Consider the following 14,451-nt stretch of genomic DNA (forward strand, 5'->3'; position numbering starts at 1 on the left):
CGCCTGTCGGTATATCGTGATGATACGACTTGCATCAGTAATTGCACGAGACATAATCAAGAGTCTACTGCGCACGACATGAATCATTTTGGAGCGTGACTCGTTGAAAAGTCAAGCATTATGAATTTAATTAAAAAGAAAATTATCTCATGTCTCAATAAGAATTGATGTGTTCGATATGATAACAGTTGATTGTTTATTATATCTAAATCTGTTTTGATATACGATAAGAATTTGATTAATACTTTCTGATTGAATCTACAAAATTCCTGATATATGACACTATGCCGCTATTTGATAGAAGCGACAGGTTTTGTAAAAAGAAAATTACACATAATAGAATAAAAGATGTAGCATATTATGACATTTTTTATTGATATTACAATGATATAATTTCTCTTGTGAATCCTCAAAATTAGATTTGATGAAGTGAGAGATGTATCTTAACATATAGCGAATTCGGTTGCTTGCACTAGTGCACACTGAATGTATATTAAGGCTTGTTTATAGTCAATTTTTATATTTAAGAATCATCTTAAATTCTTCTTAAAATACTTCTTAACCAGTAAAATGATCTGTACAACATCCATAGAATTATTTTTTTGGTTAAATAGTTTTTGAACATGTATTCTTAAATATAAGAATACTGATGTAAAGTATGTAAACAAGCCTTAGTGCGCACTCAGTGCGCACTAGTGCAAGCAACCGAATTCGCTAATAGTTTTTATTTCTATACGAAAATTAATTCAAGAATCTGATAGTTTTTACAAGAATTGTAATTTGTTTCGAATGGACATGTAAGTTAATATTTCTATTTGATGCAACTAGATTTTTAGTATAGTCGAAATCAAAATACATTTAAGTTATTTAATTATCTCAATTCTAGTTACGCTAGAATGAGAGAAAGAGAGAGAGAGAGAGGGAGAGAGAGAGAGAGAGAGAAGAGAGAGAGAGAGAGAGAAAGAGAGAGAGAGAGAGAGAAAGAGAGAGAGAGAGAGGGGGGGAAGGGGGCGAATTATTTTAAATCTTAAAACTTATAAAAACTGGATTTACTCATATTTTATTAAATTATCAGATTGTCGTATTTTAGATTAATTTAATTAATTTTTATCACTGTATACAATAATACCATTAGCTCTTTGACTTGGTATACGCGCACACCTTATTCTGCATCATGTTATCGTTTGTCATATGGAAAGAACAATTTTATTAAGGTGTCTAAAAATTTAACTAAATATGAATCTGAAAATAATTTTTGTTTCAAAATATAAAATTATTACGTAATTATTACGTAACGTTCAAACTGATTGTTACCTTATTACGTTAAAGCCTTTTGCATTGTCAATCAAGCTTGAACATCTTTCATAATTATTTTAATAATTTAACAAAATTATTTTAAGTCTCTTATTAGATTATTTTTAGATGTACTTATAGTTAAATATCAAAGATACTTGAACAAAATCTTTCTTTTTTCGAGAAATTATTCGAATTTGTTTGGCAGCTGATACAGCTATGTTACTGATATATTTCTTCATTGGTTTTTCTATCAAGTTCAAATTTATATATTACGTAATTTTTATTTAAAGCCATTGCATATTAATTACAGCGTATGCAGACTTTTCTGCAATAGTTGCTTAAAAGAGTGTTTTTTGGGGTGGGATAGCGTATCGATTTCGTGCGCAATAGGAGTCCTCGGAGAAAGAACTTCCAACGGTGCGAGGTAATGCACCATCCGTGTCACTCTATCGGCCACCCGTCGATCGGCTCTTTTCATTTCAGTCTGGATACAAGCGCGCAATCGACGGCCTATCTGCGGATAATACAGCTGTATCTAAGGGACTGTTGAGTATTCCTTTTAACCTAAACCCTCTCTAAAACTCGATCGATATTGTTTCATCGTTTTAAACTGACGATACAAAGAGATGGCAGATGGCGGATAAAATAATAATATAAATATAGTAGTCTCGTTTGCTGTGTTTTTACTTTCGAAAATTTTTTTAATGGAATTTGTGGCTTGAAATTCCTAAACATCAAAATATTCTTAATAGTTGAAAAAAAAAAACGTGCGTGCTCGTTGGACACACAAGACCATTCGTGGCTTACAACACGAGCTGCCTGCCAATAGCTAGCGATCTCTTAAACTCTAATTCAGCCACATAGTGGCCGACCGCCGCAAAGTGGCCACTATAACATCTAAAAGGTTCATTTTATCGTTTCACCGCCACTGTGGAAGGAAAATAAGCAATTCCCTCTTTATTCGGTCGCGACGTAGTCGATCTGAGCGAAACGCGAGGGTCAATTCGCAGTCAACCTTCGGCATTAATACTTATTTCCCCCACGGAAAGACGGAAAGCGACTGTTGCACATTTTTCATCGGTAACTCGAATGTTTTTTCCGATTTAAAGCTGTACGACATTATGTCAAAACAAGGTGGTATGTACAATAATATTATATATTCGATGTAATTGAAGGATTTTTTCCTACAAATACGAGTCCATACAGTTTTAAGAAACAAAAAACTTCTTATTTTTAAATTGTTCATTGTGTAAATGTTAAAAAAGTTTTTTTTTCGATATGACCAAGTATAATAAAAAAATTGTAAATTTTAAATAATATTTTGAGATCCCATATAAAAGAGAAAATAAAAAACGTCTAGACTTTATTTGATTTTTGCTAATATTTACTATCAATTTATTCCATAATACTTTATCTTTTTTAAAGCATTAATAATAATAAAGAAGGAAATGTTATTTAAAGTAATAAAGTTTTTTATAAATATTTAGACTTAAACCATTTATATTAAAAAATTTGAGATTTTTGTCATATTTCTTAAATTTTACTATTACAATGGTAAAAATAATAATAAATAATATAAATAAATTATAGACAATTTTCTTCTTGACATATTAATATAAATATAGTATGAAAATGTATTTTGAACAGAATAGAATTATAAATACAACTTTTACATATTTTGTTTAAAATATGAATATTTACATATTTGCCAAAATAAATGTAACGCATCCTTAATGAAAGCATTTTTAAAATTTATTTTTGCATAAATATGATAATTTTTTTCGAACATATATTAAGGGGATGCTGGACTGCATTTTAAATTTGATCGGGGTCCATAATGTAGAGGCATTCGTGTACATCATTAATCAGATTTTGTATGTATTTTTTTTATATATTTGGAAATTCTTTTCCAGAATTAAAGTACACATTAATATCAATTTGAGTATTGGATTTTATATCGAGAACGAAAAAAATTTTTTTTATATTACTCTACTTATCGACTTCTTCCGAATCCGCACTCACACATACATATGAAATTTTCAGATAAATTATTCTCTTATACCAAAAATTTCTAACTCATTTTTGAAAGCACATCCCATTATTATTCTTTCCTGTAATGACGGTGCATAACAGTTATTTTGTACGTCTTAAAGTCTTTCAAACTTAGTGCTGCAAATTAAAGTCACGAGATGACTGCACAAAAGTATAATTTTCTAATTTTTTTGTTTTTTACATGAAATTGTAGTTAATCACTGTTTGTTATTGTTTATACTGGAGAAGGGTTTTAATTCTGGAGAAGGATTTACAATTCTATAAAATCAATTAAGAGCCAAACTTATCCGAAAATCATTAGCGTTCAATGGGTAAAACAAACGACTTCAGCATCCCCTTAAGTTTAAATATAAAAATTTAGATTTTGATTAATGTTTTAATCATCCATTAAAAAAATATATAAGAAATGTGTCCTAAGAAAATCCTAGTTTCATTTAATTTTTGCGGAAATTTTATATTTACTATTTATTTTTATGTATATTTTCCATTTTCTGTTTGATTCTTGCCGGAACAAAATTGTTTACGACATGATAAAGAATTATTTGAGGTTATAACTTAAAAACTTCCTTTTTTAAAAAATTGATTTTTGATTCTCGTGAAGAATTATCTGGAGAATAATCATAACAACTATAAAATTCTATACTTTCGATTAATCGAAGCATAAGTTTAAAGATTAATAACGGCAGAAGCCATTAGTGCAGTCTTTAAACATGCTCGGATTTTATCATTTGGCCTATACTAATTTATTTTTTTATTCCATAATTTTATCGCACAATCAATCGTCAAGTGTACGAGTGAAAAGATCGGTGCGACAAATTCTAAAATTCCTGTTGTATAACTAACAACTAATTTTATATTTTATATATTAATTGACGCGTGAAGAGAAATTCACAAAGAGAAACTATATTTGTTGTCCTCTCGGGCAGGCGATTCAAGCGAAGGTATTCTAACTCGGTAGTTAATAGTTTAATTGTCGAGAATTTCTCGAAAGGAGGACCGACAAAGCGGACGTAGTTACAAATGTAGATTTCACTGAGTGCTCACGTGGCAGATAAAGCTTGAGGGTTACGAGTTGTTGTGGGCCACGTGTCCACGTGACACGGGGGAAGCACGAAAATCAGTGTGGACGGTATTTCCGTCAAGTTTCTCGCCGGTGTAAGATGAAATATTAACGACATCCAGCTGGGTTATCGGCGTGACCTTCCGACGACCTTTCGAAATTTGCTTTCCCGGCCACTCACGAGTTTGTCCATCGTAATCGATGCATTCCGCGGGGACGCAAATGGGTCCGTCAATGATCGCAAATAATTTCGAGAAAGTTTTGGATGTTGTAACTGATCGCGTCTCCGATGACCACGTCGAGACGTTACGACGGGGGATTCCGACGCCTAATTTGATAGTACAGAAATCTTATTAGAAGATGAGCATTTACATGAAACATGCAAGTAAACACATATATTATGGATAGAAAAAATAATCCTTTCTAATATAATATTAAATAAGTTTGATATCACAGAATTATCTATATACAGTGAATTTTCTCTTAGAATTTACTCTTCAAATCATAACAATCGTGAAATACATTGAAGAAACATGAACTTGTATATTGAAGAATTTAAAATCAAATTTTAGTAAAATTTAGTGTAATTTTAATAAAATTTTAGTAAATTTTACAGTTGTAATAAATTTTCTAAAAATTTTTTAATGTTTATATCATTTTGTTTTTAAAGTTTAATTGTAAGAAAAAAATCTCTTTGCTAGTAAAGATGATATTACGCTCCCTTTCTTTTGTTCACACTTTGTGTAATAACTTTGTAAATAATACTTTAATGAGCAATTTAATGATTATATTTTTCAATTTGATCTTCAATCTATTTTAGACTTGAAGTTATTAAATATTTATTACTTATATTATTATTTATGAAAGTTTGACGGCACTGCCATCGTGCACTGAGAGAAAAATATATGATATTTACGACTATAATTGCATAGTAAAATAATTATAGTTAGAAATATCATTTTTATAGTAATTATTACTGTAATATTGGTAATAATAACTATATATTTATGGTAAATGCTTATAATGGTCATTTTATGCTACAACTAGTGTATAAATTTTTATAAAAGTGTATAAAAATTTTAATTTTAATTTATAGCAACCATATCATAAGTTACATAAACTAATATTATGGTTATGAGAACTATAATATAATTTAAATCAACTATAAATTTATGGTCCACTGGCACCTCAACTATATTTTATAGTTATTCAACAATATAAATTAAAGTTATTATTACCAATATTATAGTAATAATTACTATAAAAATAACATTTCTAACTTTATAATTATTTTACTATGCAATTATAGTTGCAAATATTATATATTTTTCTCTCAGTGTGATAAGTCAAAGAGAAATTATGACAATTTAGTCTCTTCACAAAAATAGATTAAAAAATTGACTTAGTTTAAAAAATACTCTTGTGTTATAAAATTATATATAGTATTTATAGTTTGAAAAATTACTCTTGTATTATAAAATTATATATTTATTAACAATAAACAAAAAGCATTGCAGAGAATACGTGCAATTGTGTATGTAGCTGCAATTTTTTAAATATGTAGATTGCAATATTGATCTATAATAACATAATGTAAACTACAGGTTAATTGTAAAACTACATTCAACTTATTGAACAACTACTTTCATGAAAGTTTCAAAAAGGAGGATAGATTTGTTGATTAGCTTAAGGGATAATATTAGTAAAATCTCATGCTATGTTTAACTTTGCATAACTCGAAATGTTTGTAGGTATATAGTCGAATAAAATATTAAATGACAAAAATACATTGTAGTGTTCGCCCAAGGAATTTAATTGCAATTATTATAATGAAAGAGCGCGAGAATTCACTCTACGACCGATATAAAACCCTGCGCACAAATATATTAGATATTAAAAATGGGAATTTTTTAGCATCTATTTTCTTATTGAACACTACAGATAAATAATAAATTGTGTTGTATCTTGTATGACATATGTCTGCTTTACATTTTATTCGTATTCATTGTGCGTTACGTTTAATGCTCATCGAAGAAACTGACTCTAAAATTCTAATTTCTATTCCTAATGTCTATAATCTTCTTTTATTGTGCACAGGAAGTAGAAGAGAAAATTGGTACAAATCGAATATTATGATGCTTGTAGAAATAACAATTACTTGTAATATCTTTGTTATTAGACTAATTCTAGTGATTACTTATTAAGATCCTTTATTTAGTAGCTTGCCGTTGCAATGGCATTAATATGCCAATACACAACGGTCGATATTTATTATACTTATAATTACACGTACTACTTCCTTCTTTTTAAATTTGAGCGTGATTGTACAGGTATATAATTGATTAACATAATTTATTATTTGTCTGTAGTGTTCAATAATTCTAAAAATTGATTCTAAAAATTTGAATTGATACCCCGAAAGAAAAAAAAAAGATCGTTGCAGTGACCATAATATCGTTATAATTTATAGTCATGTTTGGATTCAATTATATTTTTATAGTTATTCAACAGTATAGTTTGTTTAAATATATTAAAATTTGTTAAATTATAGAGGAAAAGGTGGTAATATGGCCACCCATTTATATTTTATTTAATAACTTTGTTAATAATGTTTTTAATTGAAATTTTACAATTATATTCATCAAAGTGTTGTTCATTAGATTTTTAATTCAAAGTTATAAAATTTTGTTATATTATATATTATTTATAAAAATATAACGATATTGCATAAAGGCCGAAGAGAAATAGGGAGGGTAATATGGCCATCACAAAAATAAATGTAAAAAAATTGGTTTTGTTTAAAATGGTCACAGTATTTTGTTAGAAACATATATATTTATATAAAATAAATTGTTATATTGAAACAAGTGATTTTTATTCACATTTAATGGAATTTAAATAAAAATAAACTTAAATCTAAAAAACCTTATTTATATAAAGGATTTAAAAAAGTTAACAGCCTTAAATTAAGCCTTTAACCGATTTATCGAAGAATTTTGTCGATATGGAATCTCGAAAAAGTGACCATATTACTAGCACACTTAGATGGTCATATTGACAACATCCTATATCATCGTTTAATTTTGTATAACTTGAAATATATACAGCCGAATGAAGAGTTAAATAATAAGAAAGTGCTCAAGTGTACATACATTTGGATGATAATGCGGTTAAGTTTAAAAAGAATGAGGAAGTACGTATAATTAAATGTTAAAATACCTTTAAAAATTTTCGAAATTCTTAAAAGTAAAAATGCCTTATAACAAATCTTGACTGTTGTGTTTTATCATATTAGCATCATTATATAACAGTAGGCTACTAAACAAATGATATCATAAATAATTATTAGAATTCGTCAGCTAATAACGGAGATAATATGGGTGGCCATATGATCCGTACTGGCCATATTACCACCTTCTCCTCTATTAAAATTCTCATTAGAATGTTGGTCTATACAACTAGTGGTATAGTTTTAATATAGTAAGTTGTACCATGAAACAATCACTATCAACATTCACTATAAGCATATGATTATTATAGTTAGGAATATCATTATTATAGTAATGATTACTATAAAAATAATATTCCTGACTAAAATTATTTTACTATGCAATTAATCGAAAGTATCACACTTTTTATTCTGAGTGCATTTCTAATATCTAATATTCCTTCATTGTATGCGGGACCTTACGTCATCACTCGTAAAGTGGATTTTCGGATTTTTTAAACAATTGTCAATTGAGTTCCTTAGCCGAGTGCTTCCTACGCTAGAGAATCGCGAAAATACGCACTCTCCCGGTCGAAATCCGCTGAGCGTGATAAAATGATCCCCTCTCGAGCGCGCCGAGTAAGGCGTCGTTGAGGATCATTAATCATGCGATTCCACCTGCGGACGAAAAAGAAGAGCGAGGATGGCATTGAGAGGAGATCTCCAAAGCCCACGCGCGCGCGCGCACGCGTTATTGTACGCCTGGCAGGTTTATCCGCCCTTTAATGCAGCCCATCGCGTCCGCCGCGTTACACACTGCTTACATACGCGCGCATACACACACCCACACACGCATACTCTTCTCTCTGTGCCGCAATAATATAGAATAGGACTCGAAAATCGTTGCTTATTCCGCAAAGTGCGGGATTATCGTACGGAATGCGCGAGCGCGCGAGAGAGAGAAAGAGAATACAACGTGACAATGCTGACCGAACAATGTATGCTCGTGTGTGTCGTTAAGACGGGGCTTCCTTTTGCGTTAGAATTTTAGATAGGTTCTCGCGTTCGAGAGCTGAATGGAATCAACGCCAGCCGTGATTTCTGATATCTTCCAAAGTAATCCGGGGGATGCGCGACAATTCCTCGCGCTGAAGTACGCGGCTGCGAGCGCGCGCGAGGGTGCGTGACGTAAAATGAGATAATATTCGCGCAAGACACCAAGTATTCGCAAACTTGCTCTCCGATAGGGGGTGGTTGCTTTGACTGTTTTCTCTTCCCGATCGGTTCGACGTGAGAAGATCCAAACGTAGGGATCCTGTAAATACATTATCCAGATTTGTTATCGACAATCTGTGGTTCTCGGGGATATTCGTCACATGGCTGCGTCCCACGACGTTCTCCTCCCACCCTCTCAGCCTTCCCTCGGTCTTCCTTATCCTTCCGTAGTCTCTTCCAGCCTTTTCTTTCTCTTTTGTATTACAGCCGTAAATTCTCTTACTTATTTACGTACGTATGACCTCTTTGGCGTTCATCCGTGCAATCCCGTGTGTTTACATCGATATTATTTCATTTTCCGCTAGTCCTGGCCGTCCCGGGACAGGACAGGACGGGACGCGATGCGACGCGACGCGACGGTCTCCCATCGGACCGCAATGGGGGCGTAACCTTATTTACCGCTGCCACGACCACCCCCGCTGTCTTGACCAAGATAAAGGCTGTGTTCATTTACCGGTGTTTTCCTGGCGTACACTCGAGGATCGATAAACTGTAAATTCGTTTATGAGACTGAAAGTATCGCTCGGCGATTTTCTTAAATAGAAACCGTCCCGTTTACTCGCCTCTCTCAAAAGTTACCTTGAAATCGGATTACTGCTGTATTTTTAAATGAGATTTTTTTCGCTTATATACGTGATGTACAGAAAAAAAAAACAATATTGAATTAAAACAAATATATTTTATTCAGCAATCACATTTATTTTGTATATAAAGCGAGAAATTATATTCTTGCTTATAAGATTATTGCACCAGTTAGCGAATAAAAAGAAAACAACTTAATAGAATTATAATATTTAATTAATATTTTTAAGTAAAATAATTCTATTTTAATGAGATCTGTATAAATATTAAATCTAAAAATTATCAATTAACTTTTTGAAATTTATTATTTTTAAATCTTATTATTTTAACATTTTAATATTTTTCTTAAACACTTTTTTACTGGTGATCGTTCAACGATTGATGCAGTGATTCTATAATCTTAAACAATAATCGTAACTTCAGTAAAATATTTTTTTGTTTTAATACTCTATAATAATTAATGCTCTAAAGAGCACGATATGATTGTTTTCATAATAATAATAATTTTTAATTCTTAATTAGAAGATATTTTCTATCCTTTTTTTCTGCTCAACTTATGCAAATTATTATTATTGAATAATAAGAATGTTTTTCTTTCTTTATATCATAACAAAGTTATGTCTATTTAACGCTATATAATCTCATTTTAGTGTTTAACATTTCGTAAATAATAATATTCCTAAAGCAAGAATGGTCTTGCTTTGTGCAATAAGAATTTTAATATTTTTATTGTACATTTTTGTTTAAAATAGACAGTGATAAAAATCTCTTTCGTATTTTTACATCATCATCCTGCATTCCGCGACTTTTAGGAAGATTCTCCGGAGGACCTATCAATCTGATCGTACGACAGCGACGTCGTTGTTGTCGTCGTCGTCTCTTGGCGGTCAGACCGATATATTTTCTCAGCACTTGGGGCTTTCCCGTGAACAGAACACCGCGTCGCCTTGAGAACGCCAGGACCCTCTACCAGCTTCTTCGGATATATCCTACCATCGGCCATATCCACCCGGTCACGCCGGGTTGACCGCACACATACACATGCATACAGACCCGCTTGCACTCACGTAAATCTGTATGTTATATAGGATCATTCAGAAATTACCCACCCTCTTCTTAAAGAGAGATCTTTAATTAGTTGTACTTTTTCTTAGCGGAACGTTGCTTAAGGTTGTCAATTGAATAATTGTTAATATTTCTTATCATATGACAGTATGTAATATTTTATGTGTTTATTTATGGTTTAAAAAAACACGTAACTTCTAAGGCATCCTGTATACATAATATGTACGTGTATTACATACATACATACATACATACATACATACATACATACATACATACATACATACATACATACATACATACATACATACATACATACATACAGATACGCGCACGTGTACATATATGTGTATGAGAGTAGTGATACGGCGGGGCTGTGAGTTTCGTTTCATTCTACTTGTTGGATAGGGTCTTTCGAGTGGCCAGAGGAAATACTTCTTACCTATCTACCTATCTACCTACCTACCTTCCTTCCTTCCTTCCTTCCTTCCTTCTTTCCTTCCTTTCTTCCTTCCTTCTTTCATCCTTGCTTTCTTCTTCTTTTCTTCTTTCTTTCTTTCATTTCTTTCTTCCTTCCTTCCTTCCTTCCTTCCTTCCTTCCTTCCTTCCTTCCTTCCTTCCTTCCTTCCTTCCGCCTTACTTTCTTTCTACTTCTCTACATCTCCATCCTTTCCTTTTCTTCGAAACGCGTGGGGGATTGTTTGCACTCACCTCTCTTCCATTGCTTCACCTTAGTCTCCTCGGTTCTATGCCCCGCGGGAATCCGCCACCCCGTCGTCCGAAGCTCAGATTGCTTTTATACCATGGATTGATTGACAATATACTTACGTTAGCCGAGTGGACCGTACAGTTATGGAGACTGCTACACCCTCTTCGTCTTCCTGTTTCCACTCTATGCCACTGCCGTTAAAGCGCGACCCTTTTCTGATCGCTGGAACATTGCCGCGGGATCTTTCTATTCTCTGTTTTCTTTTCTTTCGGTTTTCATTTCACTCTTTCCTCATTCATTCACTTGTGTGAAAGTAAGCGTTTTTAAGATACTGTTCTCCGGGGGGGGGGGGGGAAACGAGAGAAGTTTCTTTGATAAGGACGCAGTTTTATTTTTGTGATTGAATGCACCATATGTGTGCTAATCAGATATAATTACTTTTATTAAAACAATCTGAAAAACCAACTAAATGACGTCAAATGATGTCTTCATTATTTGAGAAGAGAGAATTTTAGTTGGTTTTTCTGGATACTGTTGGTCTCTAAATACAGATGCTGTCTAAACGAAAACTCCGATGTCGGTCCCTAGGGTGTTAATAATTAGTGCATTTTAATCAGTACAGGATCTGAATCTTTAATAATATAATCTTTCATGTAATGTAATTTGAATACAAAATGTACTCAAATAAAAGCTACACATTATTTATGTAGAAATTCTGATATTTGTATAGGTATCTTACAGAATCTATGCTATACGCACATAGTGAAGTATTTAGTTTTTAATTAATTTTATTGAATTATTTTATTAAATATTGCATGATTTTGTTTCTATTTAGTTTAATCTAAATACTTTTAAGAACAAACAAGTACAAAAATTGTGGTAGGTAAGATCAACCCTTACAGGATGCGTATATGCGGAATTACTTGAAACCTTTTCGATTTTTGATTAATAAGCGCAAGCATTTTTCGAGATAATAAATGTAAAAATACGATACATCACCTTTTTATATAAATAAAATTCAATCGGTTACTCATATAGATCATTTTTGGCCCTTATAAGCCCTCGTCTTTTTAAAAAATAAGAAAGATATTTGAGTAAAATGTAAAGATTGTCTAAATACTGTTAATTTAGATTTAAATTTAATTAATTTTTTATTTCTTAATTATTACATATATAAAAAATCGTTATACTTACAAAACTTCTGTTGATTACAACATTGACATTAATAGCGTCAAACATATGGAGGTTAGTTAATTATTTTAGTTAATTATTTTCAAATGTTACATTTATTTCATATTTTAATTTTATTATGGAATACTTGTAATTGTTGATTACAATTAAAAAAAAGAACTAGTAGAAGATAAGCTTATTATACGATAAGCAATGAGAAAGAAAAATTATGATTAAAAAGAATATTTTATATATAAAAAATGTAATTTAATCTCATATAAAGTGAATAAAGTACACGTTTCGGTTATACTTAGCTTTTCTCAGCGTTGAATTTGACAGACACTTTATAACATTACGTACTTCATAGACCATTGTGATCAAAATTATACAAATAATTTAACTGTTAACAAATTGTAATGTGTATACATATCGATGTATAATAACTCGATCGCTGTCTATACTTACAAATAATTAAAAAAAAACGAAAAAAATTGTGAGATGTTAAATGTTTTTCGTTATTATCTAAACTAATTGTGAAACTAATTTGAATTAATTTTTTGTCCTGAGAATTCATCAAGTAACGCGGTAGCGTTTTTTATTATTCTATTCGTACAAATAATTTCCTTATTGTATAACATTGATGGGTTATTGCGTTTTAACGAGCCGGGCACGCCAAGTTTTTGCTTCACTATAATCCCGTTAATTGATTTCAATCATTTAATCGTCAAGTCCGTTTAAGCAATTTTTAAATAGATGTTTAATAAATTTCTTTAAGTCTTTTTTAAAATATACTTGGCTAACTATATTGATCCCAAATTTATTTTGGAAAGAACGCGTTTATGTACTTGGCATATCTTTTTTACCTTTTTAAGGTTTTGATTATTTTGCAAAAATTTGATGAAATTATTATGTGGATTCTTGTGCATAATAGAAAAGTTCTTGTGCATATCCACTGAAGCAATTCCATGATCATAGAGAATTAAAATTAAAGTAATTGGCATTATAAAAGGAGTAAAAACAAATTCTGAATATAAAAATGTAAACTTTTATTATTTAAATGATTTCTGATATCTTTGTATTCTTTGTTTATAAAGCAAAACTTTGTGTATTTATAGTTTTAATCTTATAAAGTTTTAATTTTTATATAAAGAAACATAATTATTTATGATATTAATTATTATTATATTAAAAAACATAATTATTTATGATCATAAGTGGCTTCTTTTTTATAATAATTTTATTAATAATTAATATTTTTAGTTAAACATTTAATACACAATACACACAATTAACACACGCACAAACATACAATTATAATTCATTAATGTTGTTCAATCGATTCCAGATTCAAAGTTATTAAATATTTATTATTTTGGACATTATTTATATAAATGTGACAACTATAATAGGTCGAAGAGAAACAGAAGTGATAATGTAGTATTACTCGAAATGTATATAACTAAATAAAATGTAAAAATAAAAAAATACTCAAAAATATACATCGATAAGGTTAAGATTGCTTATACTGCAGCGGATCTTGGTGCTGAATATATTATTTTCTATTAATTTAATATTCGCAGATGATATAAACTATCCGTCGCTTTTGTTAGTCTTGAAACACAGTTACTAAGCTAATTATCGATGCTCAGAAGCATCTTAAAATCCCCTTTATCCGAAAAAAACTAAAAAATATACTTACATTTGTGTGATAACACGCTCAAGATGAGAAAGAAGTAGAAAGTATGTATAATTAAATAAATATGCATTGTAAAGGGAGTTTTGAAAAACTTAGAAAATGCGTTACACAACAAATATTATTTATTATGTAACAATATATTAATGCATAATGGGCTACTGAATAAATAATTTTGTAAGTAATTAGAATTTGTTAACGAATAATGGAGATATTACAAGTGGTTGTAATATCTACAAGGTGGTTATAATGCCACCTTTTTCTCTAATAATATAAGTTTAATAATGTGTTAATTATTTTTTCAATAAATTTGCAGTTTCATACAATAAAATATATTTCTT

The 14,451-nt window shown here is 30.5% G+C and overlaps 1 protein-coding gene across 4 annotated transcripts in view; it reads left to right on the plus strand.

The window, feature by feature from the left end:
* The window catches only part of LOC105831572 (membralin), a 361,211-nt gene that overhangs the window by 284,322 nt on the left and 62,438 nt on the right, over nucleotides 1-14,451 (plus strand). The window lies entirely within an intron of this gene.

Source organism: Monomorium pharaonis, chromosome 6 (genome assembly GCF_013373865.1).
Source record: "Monomorium pharaonis isolate MP-MQ-018 chromosome 6, ASM1337386v2, whole genome shotgun sequence".
Taxonomy (NCBI): domain Eukaryota; kingdom Metazoa; phylum Arthropoda; class Insecta; order Hymenoptera; family Formicidae; genus Monomorium; species Monomorium pharaonis.